The sequence below is a fragment of the Cavia porcellus genome, unplaced genomic scaffold, assembly GCF_034190915.1.
Source record: "Cavia porcellus strain 051 isolate PalLab524CR breed Dunkin Hartley unplaced genomic scaffold, mCavPor4.1 scaffold_2, whole genome shotgun sequence".
Taxonomy (NCBI): Eukaryota; Metazoa; Chordata; class Mammalia; order Rodentia; family Caviidae; genus Cavia; species Cavia porcellus.
This window is the reverse complement of record NW_026947485.1, coordinates 151,917,791-151,936,792: the sequence shown is the minus strand read 5'-3', so window position 1 is coordinate 151,936,792 and position 19,002 is coordinate 151,917,791.

The following is a 19,002-nucleotide window of genomic DNA, read 5'->3' as shown; positions in this document are numbered from 1 at the left end:
TTCTCCATCCTACATTGCCACTGAGTGCCTATCCTAATTCAGAACATCTGATTCACACCACCCCGTGATGTTTTGCTCTCTCCTACTACTGAATGGCCTGTTAGAAAGCCTTACAATGAGCACCACACGGCGATGTTTTTCAGAATTCTATCCTACATTGCCACTGCATGTTTCCTGACCTCATCATCCTGACCACCCAGTGTTGCTTTTCTCCATCCTACATTGGTACTCAATGCCTATCCTAATTCAGGACCTCCGATTCACACCACTCCGTGATGCTGTTCTCACTCTTACAAGTGAATGGCCTGTTAGAAAACCTTACAATGTGCACCACCCAGCGATGTTTTTCAGAAACCTATCCCGCATTGCCAGTGCATGTGTCCGGACCTCTCCATGGTGACCACACCGTGGTGCTTTTCTCCATCCTAAATTGCCACTCACTGCCTATCCTGATTCAGGCCCTCTGATTCAAACCACGCCGTGATGTTTTTCTCACTCCTACTAGTGAATGGCCTGTTAGAAAACCATACAATGCACCACCCCACGATGTTTTTCAGAAACCTATCCTACATGAACACAGCATGTGTGCTCACCTCCCCATGATGCCCACACCGTGGTGCTTTTCTCCATTTAACATTGCCACTCACTGCCTATCCTAATTCAGACCCTCCGATTCACACCACCCCGTGATGTTTTTCTCACTCCTACTTGTGAATGGCCTGTTACAAAGCCTTACAATGCGCACCACCTGGCGATGTTTTTCAGATACCTATCGTACATTGCCAATGCATGTTTCCTTGCCTCCACATGCTGACAAACGCGTGGTGCTTTTCTCCATTCTCCATTGCCACTCACTGACCATCTTGATCCAGGCCCTCCGAATCACACCACCCCATGATGTTTTTCTCACTCCTACCAGTGAATGGCCTGTTAGATACCCTTGCAATGCGCACCACCCCGTGATGATTTTCAGAAAAGTATCCTACATTGCCACTGCATGTTTCCTGACCTCCCCATGCTGACCACCCCGTGGTGCTTTTCTCCATCATACATTGCCATTCACTGCCTATCATAATTCGGGCCCTCCGATTCACAACACCCCTGATGTTTTTCTCACTCCTTCTAGTGAATGGCCTGTTAGAAACCCTTACAATTCTCACCACCCGCGATGTTTTTCCTAAACCTATCCTACATTGCCACTGTATGTTTCCTGACCTCCCCATGTTGACCACCCCATTGTTCTTTTCTCAATCCTACATTGCCACTCACTGCATATCATAATTCAATCCTCCCATTCACACCACCCCGTGATGTTTTTCTCACCTACTAGTGAATGGCCTGTTAGAAACCCTTAAAATTCTCACCACCCGCGATGATTTTCAGACACCTATACCACATTGCCACTGCATGTGTCCTGACCTCCCCATTCTGACCACCCCGTGGTGCTTTTCTCCATCCTACATTGCCACTCACTGCCTATCCTAATTCAAAACATCTGATTCACACCAGGCCGTGATGTTTTTCTCACTCCTACTAGTGAATGGACTGTTAGAAACACTTACAATGTGCACCACCCAGTGATGTTTTTGAGAAACCTATCCTACATTGCCACTGCATGTTTCCTGACCTACCCATGCTGACCAACCCGTGGTGCTTTTCTCCATCCTACATTGCCACTCACTGCCTATCCTAATTCAGAACATCTGATTCACACCACCCTGTGATGTTTTTCTCACTCATACTAGTGAATGGCCTCTTAGAAACCCTTGCAATGCGCACCACCCCGTGATGTTTTTCGGAAAACTAACCTACATTACCACTGCATGTTTCCTGACCTCCCCATGCTGACCACCCCGTGGTGCTTTTATCCATCCTACATTGCCACTCACTGCCTAAACTGATTCAGGCCCTCCGATTCGCACCACTCCCTGATGTTTTTCTCACTCCTTCTAGTGAATAGATTGTTAGAAATCCTTACAATGCGCACCAACCCGCGATGTTTTTCAGAAAGCTATCCCTCATTGCCACGGCATGTTTCCTGACCCCACATCCTGACCACCCCGTGTTGCTTTTCTCCATCCTACATTGCCACTCACTGCCTATCCTGATTCAGCCCCTCCGATTCACACCACACAGTGATGATTTTCTCACTCCTATTAGTGAATGGACTGTTAGAAACCCTTCCAATTTTCTCCACCCTGCGATGTTTTTCAGAAACCTATGCTACATTGCCATTGCATGTTTCGAGCCTCTCCATGTTGACCAACCTGTTGTACTTTTCTCCATTTTACATTGCCACTCCCTGTTTTTCCTAATTCAGGCACTCGGATTAACACCATCTCGTGATATTTTTCAAACTCCAACTAGAGAGTGGCCTGTTAGAAACCCTTACAATGACCTCCCCATGCTGACCAACCCGTGGTGCTTTTCTCCATTTTATATTAACACTCACTGCCTATCCTGATTCAGGCCCTCCGATTCACACCACACCATGATGTATTTCTCACTCCTACTAGTTAATGGCCTGTTAGAAATCCTTGCAATGAGCACCACCCCACGATGTTTTTCAGAAACCTATTCTACATTGCCACTGCATGTTTCCTGACCTCCCCATCCTGACCACCCCGTGGTGCTTTACTCCATCCTACATTGCCACTCACTGCCTATCCTGATGCAGGCCCTCCCATTCACACCACCCCGTGATGTTTTTCTCAGTCCTACTAGTAAATTTCCTGTTAGAAACGTTACAATGCGCACCACCCTGCGATGTTTATTACAAACCTATCCTACATTGCCATTGCATGTTTCCTGACTTCCCCATGCTGATCACCCCGAGGTGCTTTTCTCAATTTTACATTTCCACTCACTGCCTATCCTGATTCAGGCCTTCCGATACAGACCAATCCGTGATGATATTCTCACTCCTACTAGTGAATGGCCTCTTAGAAACCATTTCAATGCTCACCACCACACGATTTTTTTCTGAAACCTATCTTACATTGTCACTGCATGTTTACTGACCTCCCCTTGCTGACCACCCCTGGTGCTTTTCTCCATGCTACATTACCACTCACTGTCTATCCTCATTCAGGCCCTCTGATGCACACCACACCATGAGGTTTTTCTCACTCCTACTACTGAATGGCCTGTTAGAAAGCCTTACAATGCGCACCACCCCGCGATGTTTTTCAGAAACTTGTCCTACATTGCCACTGCATGTTTCCTGACCTCCCCTTGCTGACCACCCCTTGGTGCTTTTCTCCATCCTACATTGCCAGTCACTGCCTATCCTGATTCAGGCCCTCCGAGTCACACCACCCCGTGATGTTTTTCTCACTCCTACTAATGTATGGCCTGTTAGAAACAATTACAATGTGCACCACCCGGGTTGTTTTTCAGATACCTATCCTACATTGCCACTGCATGTTTCCTGACCTCACCATGCTGACCACCCCGTGGTGCTTTTCTCCATCCTACATTGCCACTCACTGCCTATCCTAATTCAGGCCCTCTGATTCACACCACCCTGTGATGTTTTTCTCACTCCTACTAGTGAATGGCCTGTTAGAAACCCTTACAATTCTCAACACCCCGCAATGTTTTTCAGAAACCTATCCTACATTGCCACTGCATGTTTCCTGACCTCCCCATGCTGACCAACCCATGGTGCTTTTCTCCATTATACATTACCACTCACTGCCTATTCTAATTCAGGCCCTCTGATTCACACCACGTCATGATTTTTTTCTCACTCCTGCTAGTGAATGGCCTGTTAGAAACCTTTACAATGAACACCAAACTGCGATGTTTTTCACAAACCTATCTTAAATTGCCACTGCATGTTTCCTGACCTCCCCATGCTGACCACCTCGTGGTGTTTTTCTCCATCCCACATTGCCACTCACTGCCTATCCTAATTCAGGCCCTCCGATTCACAACACCCCTGATGTTTTTCTCACTCCTACAAGTGAAGGGCCTTTAAGAAAGCCTTACAATGCGCACCACCCCAAGATATTTTTCAGAAACCTATCCTACATTGGCACTGCATGTTTCCTGCCCTCCCCATGCTGACCACCCCCGTTGATTTTCTCCATTCAATATTGCCGTTACTGCCTATCCTGATTTAGCCCTTCCTATTCACACCACACCGTGATGGTTTTCTCACTCCTACTAGTGGAAGGACTGTTAGAAACCCTTACAATTTTCTCCACTCCGCGATGTTTTTCAGGATCCTATCCTACATTGCCATTGCATGTTTCGAACCTCCCCATGCAGACCAACCCATGGTGCTTTCCTCCATTGTACATTGTACTCATTGCCTTTGCTAATTCAGGCCCTCCGATTAAAACCACCCCGTGATGTTTTTCTCACTCCTTCTAGTGAATGGCCTGTTAGAAACACTTACAATGCGCACCACCCCGCGATGTTTTTCAGAAACCTATCCTATATTGCCACTGCATGTTTCCTGACCTCCCCGTGCTGACCACGCCATGGTGCTGTTCTCCATGCTACATTGCCACTCACTGCCTATCCTAATTCAGGCCCTCCGATTCAACCACCCCGTGATATTTTTCTCACTTCTTCTAGTGAATGGCGTGCTTGAAACACTTGCAATGTGCACCACCCATTGATGTTTTTCAGAAACCTATCCTACTTGGCAAATCCACGTTTCCTGACCTCCCCATGCTGACCAACCCGTGGTGCTTTTCTTCATCCTACATTGCCACTCACTGCCTATCCTAATTCAGGACCTCCGATTCACACCAGTCCGTTATATTTTTCTCACTCCTACTATTGAATGGCCTGTTAGAAACACTTACAATGCGCACCACCCAGCGATGATTTTCAAAACCTATTCTACATTGCCACTGCATGTTTCCTGACCTCCCCATGCTGACCACCCCGTGGTGGTTTTCTTCATCCTACATTGCCACTCACTGCCTAAACTAATTCAGGATCTCCGATTCACAACAGCCCGTGATGTTTTTCTCACGCCTACTAGTGAATGGCCTGTTAGAAACACTTTCAACGCGCACCACCCCGCGATGTTTTTCAGAAATCTATCTAACATTGCCACTGCATGTTTCCTGACCTCCCCATGCTGACAAACCCGTGGTGCTTTTCTCCATTTTATATTAACACTCACTGCCAATTCTGATTCAAGCCCTCCAATTCACACCACACCATGATATATTTCTCACTCCTACTAGTTAATGGCCTGTTAGAAATCCTTACAATGAGCACCACCCCACGATGTTTTTCAGAAACCTATCCTACATTGCCACTGCATTTTTCCTGACCTCCCCTTCCTGACCACCCCGTGGTGCATTACTCCATCCTACATTGCCACTCACTGCCTATCCTGATTCAGGCCCTCCGATTCACACCACCCCATGATGTTTTTCTCAGTCCCACTAGTAAATTTCCTGTTAGAAACGTTACAATGCTTAACACTCTGGGATGTTTATTAGAAACGTATCCTACATTGCCATTGCATGTTTCCTGACTTCCCCATGCTGATCACCCCGAGATGCTTTGCTCAATTTTACATTGCCACTGACTGCATATCCTTATTCAGGCCTTCCGATACACACCAACCCGTGATGATTTTCTCACTCCTACTAGTGAATGGCCTGTTAGAAAACATTTCAATGCGCACCACCTCACGATTTTTTTCAGAAACCTATCTTACATTGCCACTGCATGTTTCCTGACCTCCCCTTTCTGACCACACCTGGTGCTTTTCTCCATGCTACATTACCACTCACTGTCTATAGTGATGCAGGTACTCTGATTCACACCACACCATGAGGGTTTTCTCACTCCTACTACTGAATGGCCTGTTAGAAACCCTTACTATGCGCACCACCACACGATGTTTTTCAGAAACCTATCCTACATTGCCACTCCATGTTTCCTGACATCCCCATGCTGACCACCCCTTGGTGCTTTTTACCATCCTACATTGCCAGTCACTGCCTATCCTGATTCAGGCCCTCCGATTCACACCACCCGTGATGTATTTCTCACGCCTACTAGTGAATGGATAGTTAGAAACCCTTACAATAGGCACCAGCCCGCGATGTTTTTCAGAAACCTCTCCTACATTGCCACTGCATGTTTCCTGACCTCTCCATCCTGAGCACCACATGGTGCTTTTCTCCATCCTACATTGCCACTCACTGCCTATACTCATTCAGGCCCTCTGATTCACACGACCCCGTGATGTTTTTCTCACTCCTACTAGTGAATGGCTTGTTATAAACCCTTACAATGTGCACCACCCGCGTTGTTTTAAAGAAACCTATCCTACATTGCCACTGCATGTTTCGAACCACGCATGTGGACCAACCTGTTGTGCTTTTCTCCATCCTACATTGCCACTCACTGCCTATCCTGATTCAGGCCCTTTGATTCGCACCACCCCTTGATGTTTTTCTCACTCCTACTAGTGAATGGCCTGTTAGAAACCCTTACAATGCGCACCACCCGCGTTGTTGTTCAGAAACCTATCCTACATTGCCACTGCATGTTTTCTGACCTCCACATGCTGACCACCCCGTTGTACTTTTCTCCATCCTACATTGCCACTCACTGCCTATCATAATTCAGGCCCTCTGATTCACACCACCCCGTGATGTTTTTCTCACTCCTACTAGTGAATGGCCTGTTAGAACCCCTTACAATGCGCACCACCCGTGTTGTTTTTCAGAAACCTATCCTACATTGCCACTGCATGTTTTCTGACCTCCACATGCTGACCACCCCGTGGTACTTTTCTCCATCCTACATTGCCACTCACTGCCAATCCTAATTCAGGCCCTCCGATTCATACCACCCCGTCATGTTTTTTTCACTCCTACTAGTGAAAGGCCTGTTAGAAACCCTTACAATGCGCACCACCCCGCGATATTTTTCAGAAACCTATCCTACATTGCCACTGCATGTTTCCTGATCTCCCCATGCTGACAAACCCGTGGTGCTTTTCTCCATTTTACATTACCACTGACTGCCTATCCTGACTCAGTCCCTCCCATGCACACCACACCATGTTGTATTTCTCAGTCCTATTAGTTAATGGCCTGTTAGAAACCATTACAATGCGCACCACCCCACGATGTTTTTCACATACCTATCTTACCTAGCCACTGCATGTTTCCTGACCTCCCCATCCTGACCAACCCGTGGTGCTTTTCTCCATCCTAAATTGCCATTCACTGCCTATCCTGATTCAGGCCCTCCAATTCACACCACCCCGTGATGTTTTTCTCACTCCTACTAGTGAATGGCCTGTTAGAAACCCTTATAATGTGCACCGCCCGCGTTGTTTTTCAGATACCTATGCAACACTGAATGTTTCCTGACCTCCCCATGATGACCACCCGGTGGTGCTTTTCTCCATCCTACATTGCCACTCACAGCCTATCCTTATTCAGGCCCTCTGATTCACACCACCCCATGGTGTTTTTCTCACTCCTACTAGTGAATGGCCTGTTAGAAACCCTTACAATTCTCACCACACCGCGATGTTTTTCAGAAACCTATCCTACATTACCACTGCATGTTTCCTGACCTCCCCATGCTGACCAACCCGTGGTGCTTTTCTCCATTATACAATACCACTGCCTGCCTATACTAATTCAGGCCCTCCGATTCACACCCCGCCGTGATTTTTTGCTCAATCCTGCTAGTGAATGGCCTGTTAGAAATCCTTACAATGCGCACCAACCTGCGATGCTTTTCACAAACGTATCCTAAATTGCTACTGCATCTTTCCTGACCCCCCCATGCTGACCAACCCGTGGTGCTTTTCTCCAATTTACATTGCCACTCACTGCCTATCCTAATTCAGGCCCTCTGACTCACACCTGCCCGTGATGTTTTTTACACTCCTACTAGTGAATGTCCTGTTATAAACCCTTGCAATGGGCACCACCCCGTGATGTTTTTCAGAAACCTATCCTACATTACCACTACATGTTTCCTGACCTCCCCATGCCGACCAACCCGTGGTGCTTTTCTCCATTTTACATTACCACTCACTGCCTATCCTGATTCAGGCCCTCCGATTGACACCACGCCGTGATTTTTTTCTCACTCATGCTAGTGAATGGCCTGTTATAAATCCTTACAATGCGCACCACCCCGCGATGTTTTTCAGAAACCTATCATAAATTGCCACTGCATGTTTCCTTACCTCCCCATGCTGACAAACACATGGTGCTTTTCTCCATCCTACATTGTCACTCACTGCCTATCCTAATTCAGGCCCTTCAATTCACACCACCCCTGATGTTTTTCTCACTCCTGTAAGTGAAGGGCCTTTATGAAAGCCTTGCAATGCGCACCACCCCAAGATGTTTTTCAGAAACCTATCCTACATTGCCACTGCATGTTTCCTCACCCTCCCCATGCTGACCACCCCTGGTGTTTTTCTGCATCCTACATTGCCACTTACTTCCTATCCTGATTCAGCCCCTCCGATTCACACCACACCGTGATGTTTTTCTCACTCCTCCTAGTGAATGGCCTGTTAGAAACCCTTACAATTTTCTCCACCCTGCGATGTTTTTCAGAAACCTATCCTACATTGCCACTGCATGTTTCGAACATCCCCATGTGGACCAACCTGTTGTGCTTTTCTCCATTTTACATTGCCACTCACAGCCTTTCCTAATTCAGGCATTCGGATTAACACAACCCCGTGATATTTTTCAAACTGCAACTAATGAATGGCGTGTTAGAAACCCTTACAATGAGCACCACCCCGTGATGTTTTTCAGAAACCTATACTACACTGCCACTGCATGTTTCCTGACCTCCCCTTGCTGACCAACCCGTTGTGCTTTTCTCCATCCTACATTGCCACTCACTGCCTATCCTAATTCAGGCCCTCTGATTAACACCACCCCGTGATGTTTTTCTCACTCCTACTAGTGAATGGCCTGTTAGAAACCCTTACAATTCTCACCACCCGCGATGATTTTCAGAAACGTATCCTACATTGCCACTGCATGTTTCCTGACCTCCCCATGCTGACCAACCCGTGGTGCTTTTCTCCATTATACATTACCACTCACTGCCTATCCTAATTCAGGCCCTCTGATTCACACCACGCCATGATATTTTTCTCACTCCTGCTAGTGAATTGCCTGTTAGAAACCCGTACAATGCGCACCACACTGCGATGTTTTTTAGAAACCTATTCTACATTGCCACTGCATGTTTCCTGAATTCCCCATCATGACCACCCCGAGGTGCTCTTCTCCATCCTACATTGCCACTCACTGCCTATCCTAATTCAGGCCCTCCAATTCACACCACCCCTGATGTTTTTCTCACTCCTACAAGTGAAGGGCCTTTAAGAAAGCCTTACAATGCGAACCACACCAAGATGCTTTTCAGAAACCTATCCTACATTGACACTGCAAGTTTCCTGACCTCACAATTCTGACCAACCCGTGGTGATTTTCTACATCCTACATTGCCACTCACTGCCTATCCTGATTCAGGCCCTCCGAGTCACACCACGCCGTGATGTATTTCTCACTCCTACCAATGAATGGCCTTTTAGAAACTCTTACAATGCGCACCACCCGCATTGTTTTTCAGAAACCTATCCTACATTGCCACTGCATGTTTCCTGACCTCCCCATGCTGACCACCCTGTAGTGCTTTTCTCCATCCTACATTGTCACTCACAGCATATCATAATTCAGGCACTCGGATTTAAACCACCCTGTGATGTTTTTCTCACTCCTATTATTGAATGGCTTGTTAGAAACCGTTACGATACACACCAACCCGTGATTTTTTTCAGAAACCTCTCCTACATTGCCACTGCATGTTTCCTGACCTCTCCATCCTGACCACCACATGGTGCTTTTCTCCATTCTACATTGCCACTCACTGCCTATCCTGATTCAGGCCCTCTGATTCACACCACCCCTTGAAGTTTTTCTCACTCCTACTAATGAATGGCCTGTTAGAAACCCTTACAATGTGCACCACCCGCGTTGTTTTTCAGAAACCTATCCTACATTGCCACTGCATGTTTTCTGACCTCCGCATGCTGACCACCCTGTGGTGCTTTTCTGCATCCTACATTGCCACTCACTGCCAATCCTAATTCAGGCCCTCAATTCACATCACCCCGGGATGTTTTTCTCACTCCTACTAGTGAATGGCCTGTTAGAAACCGTTACGATACACACCACCCCGTGATTTTTTTCAGAAACCTCTCCTACATTGCCACTGCATGTTTCCTGACCTCTCCATCCTGACCACCACATGGTGCTTTTCTCCATGCTACATTACCACTCACTGTCTATAGTGATGCAGGCACTCTGATTCACACCACACCATGAGGATTTTCTCACTCCTTCTACTGAATGGCCTGTTAGAAACCCTTACTATGCGCACCACCACGCGATGTTTTTCAGAAACCTCTCCTACATTGCCACTCCATGTTTCCTGACCTTCCCATGCTGACCACCCCTTGGTGCTTTATACCATCCTACATTGCCAGTCACTGCCTATCCTGATTCAGGCCCTCCGATTCACACCACCCGTGATGTATTTCTCACTCCTACTAGTGAATGGATAGTTATAAACCCTTACAATAGGCACCACCCCGCGATGTTTTTCAGAAACCTCTCCTACATTGCCACTGCATGTTTCCTGACCTCTCCATCCTGAGCACCACATGGTGCTTTTCTCCATCCTACATTGCCACTCACTGCCTATACTCATTCAGGCCCTCTGATTCACACGACCCCGTGATGTCTTTCTCACTCCTACTAGTGAATGGCCTGTTATAAACCCTTACAATGTGCACCACCTGCGTTGTTTTAAAGAAACCTATCCTACATTGCCACTGCATGTTTCGAACCTCCCCATGTGGACCAACCTGTTGTGCTTTTCTCCATCCTACATTGCCACTCACTGCCTATCCTGATTCAGGCCCTCTGATTCACACCACCCCTTGATGTTTTTCTCACTCCTACTAGTGAATGGCCTGTTAGAAACCCTTACAATGCGCACCACCCGAGTTGTTTTTCAGAAACCTATCCTACATTGCCACTGCATGTTTTCTGACCTCCACATGCTGACCACCCCGTGGTACTTTTCTCCATCCTACATTGCCACTCACTGCCAATCCTAATTCAGGCCCTCTGATTCACACCACCCCGTGATGTTTTTTTCACTCCTACTAGTGAAAGGCCTGTTAGAAACCCTTATAATTCTCAACACCCCGTGATGTTTTTCAGAAACCTAACCTACATTGCCATTGCATGTTTCCTGACCTCCCCTTGCTGACCAACCCGTGGTGCTTTTCTCCATTTTACATTACCACTCACTGCCTATCCTGATTCATGCCCTCCGATTCACACCACACCGTTGATTTTTTCTCACTCCTACTAGTGAAAGGCCTGTTAGGAACCCTTACAATTCTCACCACACCGCGATGTTTTTCAGAAACCTATCCTACATTACCACTACATGTTTCCTGACCTCCCCATGCTGACCAACCCGTGGTGCTTTTCTCCATTATACATTACCACTCACTGCCTATCCTAATTCAGGCCCTCCCATTCACACCACGCCGTGATTTTTTTCTCATTCCTGCTAGTGAATGGCCTGTTAGAAATCCTTACAATGTGCACCAACCCGCGATGTTTTTCACAAACGTATCCTAAATTGCTACTGCATGTTTCCTGACCTCACCATGCTGACCAACCCGTGGTGCTTTTCTCCATTTTACATTGCCACTCACTGCCTATCCTAATTCAGGCCCTCCGACTCACACCAGTCCGTGATGTTTTTCACACTCCTACTGGTGAATGTCCTGTTAGAAACCCTTACAATGGGCACCACCCGCGATGTTTTTCAGAAACCTATCCTACATTGCCACTGTATGTTTCCTGACCTCCCCATCATGACCACCCCAAGGTGCTTTTCTCCATCCTACATTGCCACTCACTTCCTATCCTAATTCCGGCCCTCCAATTCACACCACCCCTGATGTTTTTCTCACTCCTACTAGTGAAGGGCCTTTAAGAAAGCCTTGCAATGCACACCACCCCAATATGTTTTTCAGAAACATATCCTACATTGCCACTGCAAGTTTCGTGACCTCCCCATTCTGACCACCCCGTGGTGCTTTTCTCCGTCCTACTTTGGCACTCACTGCCTATCATGATTCAGGCCCTCGGATTCACACCACGCCGTGATGTTTTTCTCACTCCTACCAATGAATGGCCTTTTAAAACTCTTACAATGCGCACCACCCGCATTATTTTTCAGAAACCTCTCCTACATTGCCACTGCATGTTTCCTGACCTCTCCATCCTGACCACCACATGGTGCTTTTCTCCATCCTACATTGCCACTCACTGCCTATGCTAATTCAGACCCTCTGATTCACACCACCCCGTGATGTTTTTCTCACTCCTACTAGTGACTGGCCTGTTAGAAACCCTTATAATGCGCACCACCCGCCTTGTTTTTCAGAAACCTATCCTATATTGCCACTGCATGTTTTCTGACCTCCCTATGCTGACCAGCCCGTGGTGCTTTTCTCAATCCTACATTGCCACTAACTGCCAATCCTAATTCAGGCCCTCCGATTCACACCACTCCGTGATATTTTTTTCACTCCTACTAGTGAAGGGCCTGATAGAAACCCTTACAATTCTCAACACCCCGTGATGTTTTTCAGAAACCTAACCTACATTGCCATTGCATATTTTCTGACCTCCCCTTGCTGACCAAGCCGTGGTGCTTTTCTCCATTTTACATTACCACACACTGCCTATCCTGATTCAGGCTCTCCGCTGCACACCACACCGTTGATTTTTTCTCACTCCTGCTAGTGAATGGCCTGTTAGAAACCCTTACAATGCGCACCACCCCGCGATATTTTTCAGAAACCTATCCTACATTGCCACTGCATGTTTCCTGATCTCCCCATGCTGACAAACCCGTGGTCCTTTTCTCCATTTTACATTACCATTCACTGCCTATCCTGACTCAGTCCCTCCCATTCACACCACACCATGTTGTATTTCTCAGTCCTATTAGTTAATGGCCTGTTAGAAACCATTACAATGCGCACCACAGCACGATGTTTTTCAGATACCTATCCTACATAGCCACTGCATGTTTCCTGACCTCCCCTTCCTGACCAACCCGTGGTGCTTTTCTCCATCCTACATTGCCATTCACTGCCTATCCTGATTCAGGCCCTCCAATACACACCACCCCGTGATGTTTTTCTCACTCCTCCTAGTGAATGGCCTGTTAGAAGCCCTTATAATGTGCACCGCCCGCGTTGTTTTTCAGATACCTATGCAACACTGCATGTTTCCTGACCTCCCCTTGCTGACCACCCGGTGGTGCTTTTCTCCATTCCACATTGCCACTCACAGCCTATCCTAATTCAGGCCCTCTGATTCACACCACCCCGTGGTGTTTTTCTCACTCCTACTAGTGAATGGCCTGTTAGAAACCCTTACAATTCTCACCACACCGCGATGTTTTTCAGAAACCTATCCTACATTACCACTGCATGTTTCCTGACCTCCCCATGCTGACCAACCCATGGTGCTTTTCTCCATTATACAATACCACTCACTGCCTATCCTAATTCAGGCCCTCCGATTCACACCCCACCGTGATTTTTTTCTCAATCCTGCTAGTGAATGGCCTGTTAGAAATCCTTACAATGCGCACCAACCTGCAATGTTTTTCACAAATGTATCCTAAATTGCTACTGCATGTTTCCTGACCTCCCCATGCTGACCAACCCGTGGTGCTTTTCTCCAATTTACATTGCCACTCACGGCCTATCCTAATTCAGGCCCTCTGACTCACACCAGCCCGTGATGTTTTTCACACTCCTACTAGTGAATGTCCTGTTAGAAACCCTTACAATGGGCACCACCCACGATGTTTTTCAGAAACCTATCCTACATTGCCCCTGCATGTTTCCTGACCTCCATTTGCTGACGACCCCTGGTGCTTTTCTCCATGCTACATTACCACTCACTGTCTATCCTGATTCAGGCTCTCTGATTCACACCACACCATGATGTATTTCTCACTCCTACTATAGAATGGACTGCTAGAAACCTTTACAATGCACACCACCCCGCGATGTTTTTCAGAAACCTATCCTACATTGCCCCTGCATGTTTCCTGACCTCCCCATGCTGACCACACCTTGGTGCTTTTCTCCATCCTACATTGTCACTCACTGCCTATACTGATTCAGGCCCTCCGATTCAAACCAACCCGTGATGTTTTTCTCACTCCTACTAGTAAATGGCCTGTTAGAAACCCTTACAATTCTCACCACACCGCGATGTTTTTCTGAAACCTATCCTACATTGCACTTCATGTTTCCTGACCTCCCCATGCCGACCAACCCGTGGTGCTTTTCTCCATTTTACATTACCACTCACTGCCTATCCTGATTCAGGCCCTCCGATTGACACCACGCCGTGATTTTTTTCTAACTCCTGCTAGTGAATGGCCTGTTATAAATCCTTACAATGCGCAAGACCCCGCGATGTTTTTCAGAAACCTATCCTAAATTGCCACTGCATGTTTCCTTACCTCCCCATGCTGACAAACCCATGGTGCTTTTCTCCATCCTACATTGTCACTCACTGCCTATCCTAATTCAGGCCCTTCGATTCACACCACCCCTGATGTTTTTCTCACTCCTGTAAGTGAAGAGCGTTTAAGAAAGCCTTGCAATGCGCACCACCCCAAGATGTTTTTCAGAAACCTATCCTACATTGCCATTGCAGGTTTCGAGCCTCTCCATGTTGACCAACCTGTTGTGCTTTTCTCCATTTTACATTGCCACTCACAGCCTTTCCTAATTCAGGCATTCGGATTAACACAACCCCGTGATATTTTTCAAACTGCAACTAATGAATGGCGTGTTAGAAACCCTTACAATGAGCACCACCCCGTGATGTTTTTCAGAAACCTATACTACACTGCCACTGCATGTTTCCTGACCTCCCCATGCTGACCACCCCGTGGTGCTTTTCTCCATCCTACATTGCCACTCACTGCCTATCCTAATCCAGGCCCTCTGATTAACACCACCCCGTGATGTTTTTCTCACTCCTACTATTGAATGCCTTGTTAGAAACCGTTACGATACACACCACCCCGTGATTTTTTTCAGAAACCTCTCCTACATTGCCACTGCATGTTTCCTGACCTCTCCATCCTGACCACCACATGGTGCTTTTCTCCATCCTACATTGCCACTCACTGCCTATCCTGATTCAGGCCCTCTGATTCACACCACCCCTTGAAGTTTTTCTCACTCCTACTAATGAATGGCCTGTTAGAAACCGTTACAATGTGCACCACCCGCGTTGTTTTTCAGAAACCTATCCTACATTGCCACTGCATGTTTTCTGACCTCTGCATGCTGACCACCCCGTGGTGCTTTTCTCCATCCTACATTGCCACTCACTGCCAATCCTAATTCAGGCCCTCAATTCACACAACCCCGTGATGTTTTTCTCACTCCTACTAGTGAATGGCCTGTTAGAAACCGTTACGATACACACCACCCCGTGATTTTTTTCAGAAACCTCTCCTACATTGCCAATGCATGTTTCCTGACCTCTCCATCCTGACCACCACATGGTGCTTTTCTCCATGCTACATTACCACTCACTGTCTATAGTGATGCAGGCATTCTGATTCACACCACACCATAAGGATTTTCTCACTCCTTCTACTGAATGGCCTGTTAGAAACCCTTACTATGCGCAACACCACGCGATGTTTTTCAGAAACCTATCCTACATTGCCACTCCATGTTTCCTGACCTTCCCATGCTGACCACCACTTGGTGCTTTTTACCATCCTACATTGCCAGTCACTGCCTAACCTGATTCAGGCCCTCCGATTCACACCACCCGTGATGTATTTCTCACTCCTACTAGTGAATGGATAGTTAGAAACCCTTACAATAGGCACCACCACGCGATGTTTTTCAGAAACCTCTCCTACATTGCCACTGCATGTTTCCTGACCTCTCCATCCTGAGCACCACATGGTGCTTTTCTCCATCCTACATTGCCACTCACTGCCTATACTCATTCAGGCCCTCTGATTCACACGACCCCGTGATGTTTTTCTCACTCCTACTAGTGAATGGCCTGTTAGAAACCCTTATAATGTGCACCGCCGCGTTGTTTTTCAGATACCTATGCAGCACTGCATGTTTCCTGACCTCCCCTTGCTGACCACCCGGTGGTGCTTTTCTCCATCCCACATTGCCACTCACAGCCTATCCTAATTCAGGCCCTCTGATTCACACCACCCCGTGGTGTTTTTCTCACTCCTACTAGTGAATGGCCTGTTAGAAACCCTTACAATTCTCACCACACCGCGATGTTTTTCAGAAACCTATCCTACATTACCACTGCATGTTTCCTGACCTCCCCATGCTGACCAACCCATGGTGCTTTTCTCCATTATACAATACCACTCACTGCCTATCCTAATTCAGGCCCTCCGATTCACACCCCACCGTGATTTTTTTCTCAATCCTGCTAGTGAATGGCCTGTTAGAAATCCTTACAATGCGCACCAACCTGCAATGTTTTTCACAAATGTATCCTAAATTGCTACTGCATGTTTCCTGACCTCCCCATGCTGACCAACCCGTGGTGCTTTTCTCCAATTTACATTGCCACTCACGGCCTATCCTAATTCAGGCCCTCTGACTCACACCAGCCCGTGCTGTTTTTCTCACTCCTACTAGTGAATGGCCTGTTATAAACCCTTACAATGTGCACCACCCGCGTTGTTTTAAAGAAACCTATCCTACATTGCCACTGCATGTTTCGAACCTCCCCATGTGGACCAACCTGTTGTGCTTTTCTCCATCCTACATTGCCACTCACTGCCTATCCTGATTCAGGCCCTCTGATTCACACCACCCCATGATGTTTTTCTCACTCCTACTAGTGAATGGCCTGTTAGAAACCCTTACATTGCGCACCACCCGCGTTGTTTTTCAGAAACCTATCCTACATTGCCACTGCATGTTTCCTGACCTCCCCATGCTGACCACCCTGTAGTGCTTTTCTCCATCCTACATTGTCACTCACAGCCTATCATAATTCAGGCACTCGGATTCAAACCACCCTGTGATGTTTTTCTCACTCCTACTATTGAATGGCCTGTTAGAAACCTTTACGATACACACCACCCGGTGATTTTTTTCAGAAACCTCTCCTACATTGCCACTGCATGTTTCCTGACCTCTCCATCCTGACCACCACATGTTGCTTTTCTCCATTCTACATTGCCACTCACTGCCTATTGTGATTCAGGCCCTCTGATTCACACCACCCCTTGAAGTTTTTCTCACTCCTACTAGTGAATGGCCTGTTAGAAACCCTTACAATGTACACCACCCGCGTTGTTTTTCAGAAACCTATCCTACATTGCCACTGCATGTTTTCTGACCTCCGCGTGCTGACCACCCCGTGGTGCTTTTCTCCATCCTACATTGCCACTCACTGCCAATCCTAATTCAGGCCCTCCGATTCACATCACCCCGTGATGTTTTTCTCACTCCTACTAGTGAATGGCCTGTTAGAAACCCTTACAATTCTCACCACCCGTGATGTTTTTCAGAAACCTATCCTACATTGCCACTGCATGTTTCCTGACCTCCCCATGCTGACCACCAGTAGTGCTTTTCTCCATCTGATATTGCCACTCACTGTCTATCTTGATTCAGGCCCTCCGATTCACACCACACCATGATGTATTTCTCACTCCTACTAGTGAATGGCCTGTTTGAAACCCTTACAATCCGCCCCACCCCGCGATGTTTTCAGAAACCTATCCTACATTGCCACTGCATATTTCCTGACCTCCCCATACTGACCACCCCGTGGTGCTTTTCTCCATCCAATATTGCCACTCACTGTCTATCTTGATTCAGGCCCTCCGATTCACACCACACCATGAGGTTTTTCTCACTCCTACTACTGAATGGCCTGTTAGAAACCCTTACTATGCGCACCACCACGCGATGTTTTTCAGAAACCTATCCTACATTGCCACTCCATGTTTCCTGACCTCCCCATGCTGACCACCCCTTGGTGCTTTTTACCATCCTACATTGCCAGTCACTGCCTATCCTGATTCAGGCCCTCCGATTCACACCACCCGTGATGTATTTCTCACTCCTACTAGTGAATGGATAGTCAGAAACCCTTACAATATTCACCACCCCACGATGTTTTTCAGAAACCTCTCCTACATTGCCACTGCATGTTTCCTGACCTCTCCATCCTGAGCACCACATGGTGCTTTTCTCCATCCTACATTGCCATTCACTGCCTATCCTGATTCAGGCCCTCTGATTCACACCACCCTGTGATGCTTTTCTCACTCCTACTAGTGAATGGCCTGTTAGAAACCCTTACAATTGTCACCACCCCGCAATGTTTTTCAGAAACCTATCCTACATTGCCACTGCATGTTTCCTGACCTCCTCATGCTGACCAACCCATGGTGCTTTTCTCTATTATACATTACAACTCACTGCCTATCCTAATTCAGGCCCTCTGATTCACACCACGCCATGATTTTTTTCTCACTCCTGCTAGTGAATGGCCTGTTAGAAATCCTTACAATGCGCACCAACCTGCGATGTTTTTCACAAACCGATCTTAAATTGCCACTGCATGTTTCCTTTCCTCCACATGCTGACAAACCCATGGCCCTTTTCTCCATCGTACATTGACACTCACAGCCTATCCTATTTCAGGCCCTCCGATTCACACCACTCCATGACGTTTTATTCACTCCTACTTGTGAATGGCTTGTTAGAAACCCTTACAATGCGCACCACCAGCGTTGTTTTTCAGATACCTCTCCTACATTGCCCCTGCATGTTTCCTGACCTCCCCATGCTGACCACCCCGTGGTGCTTTTCTCCAT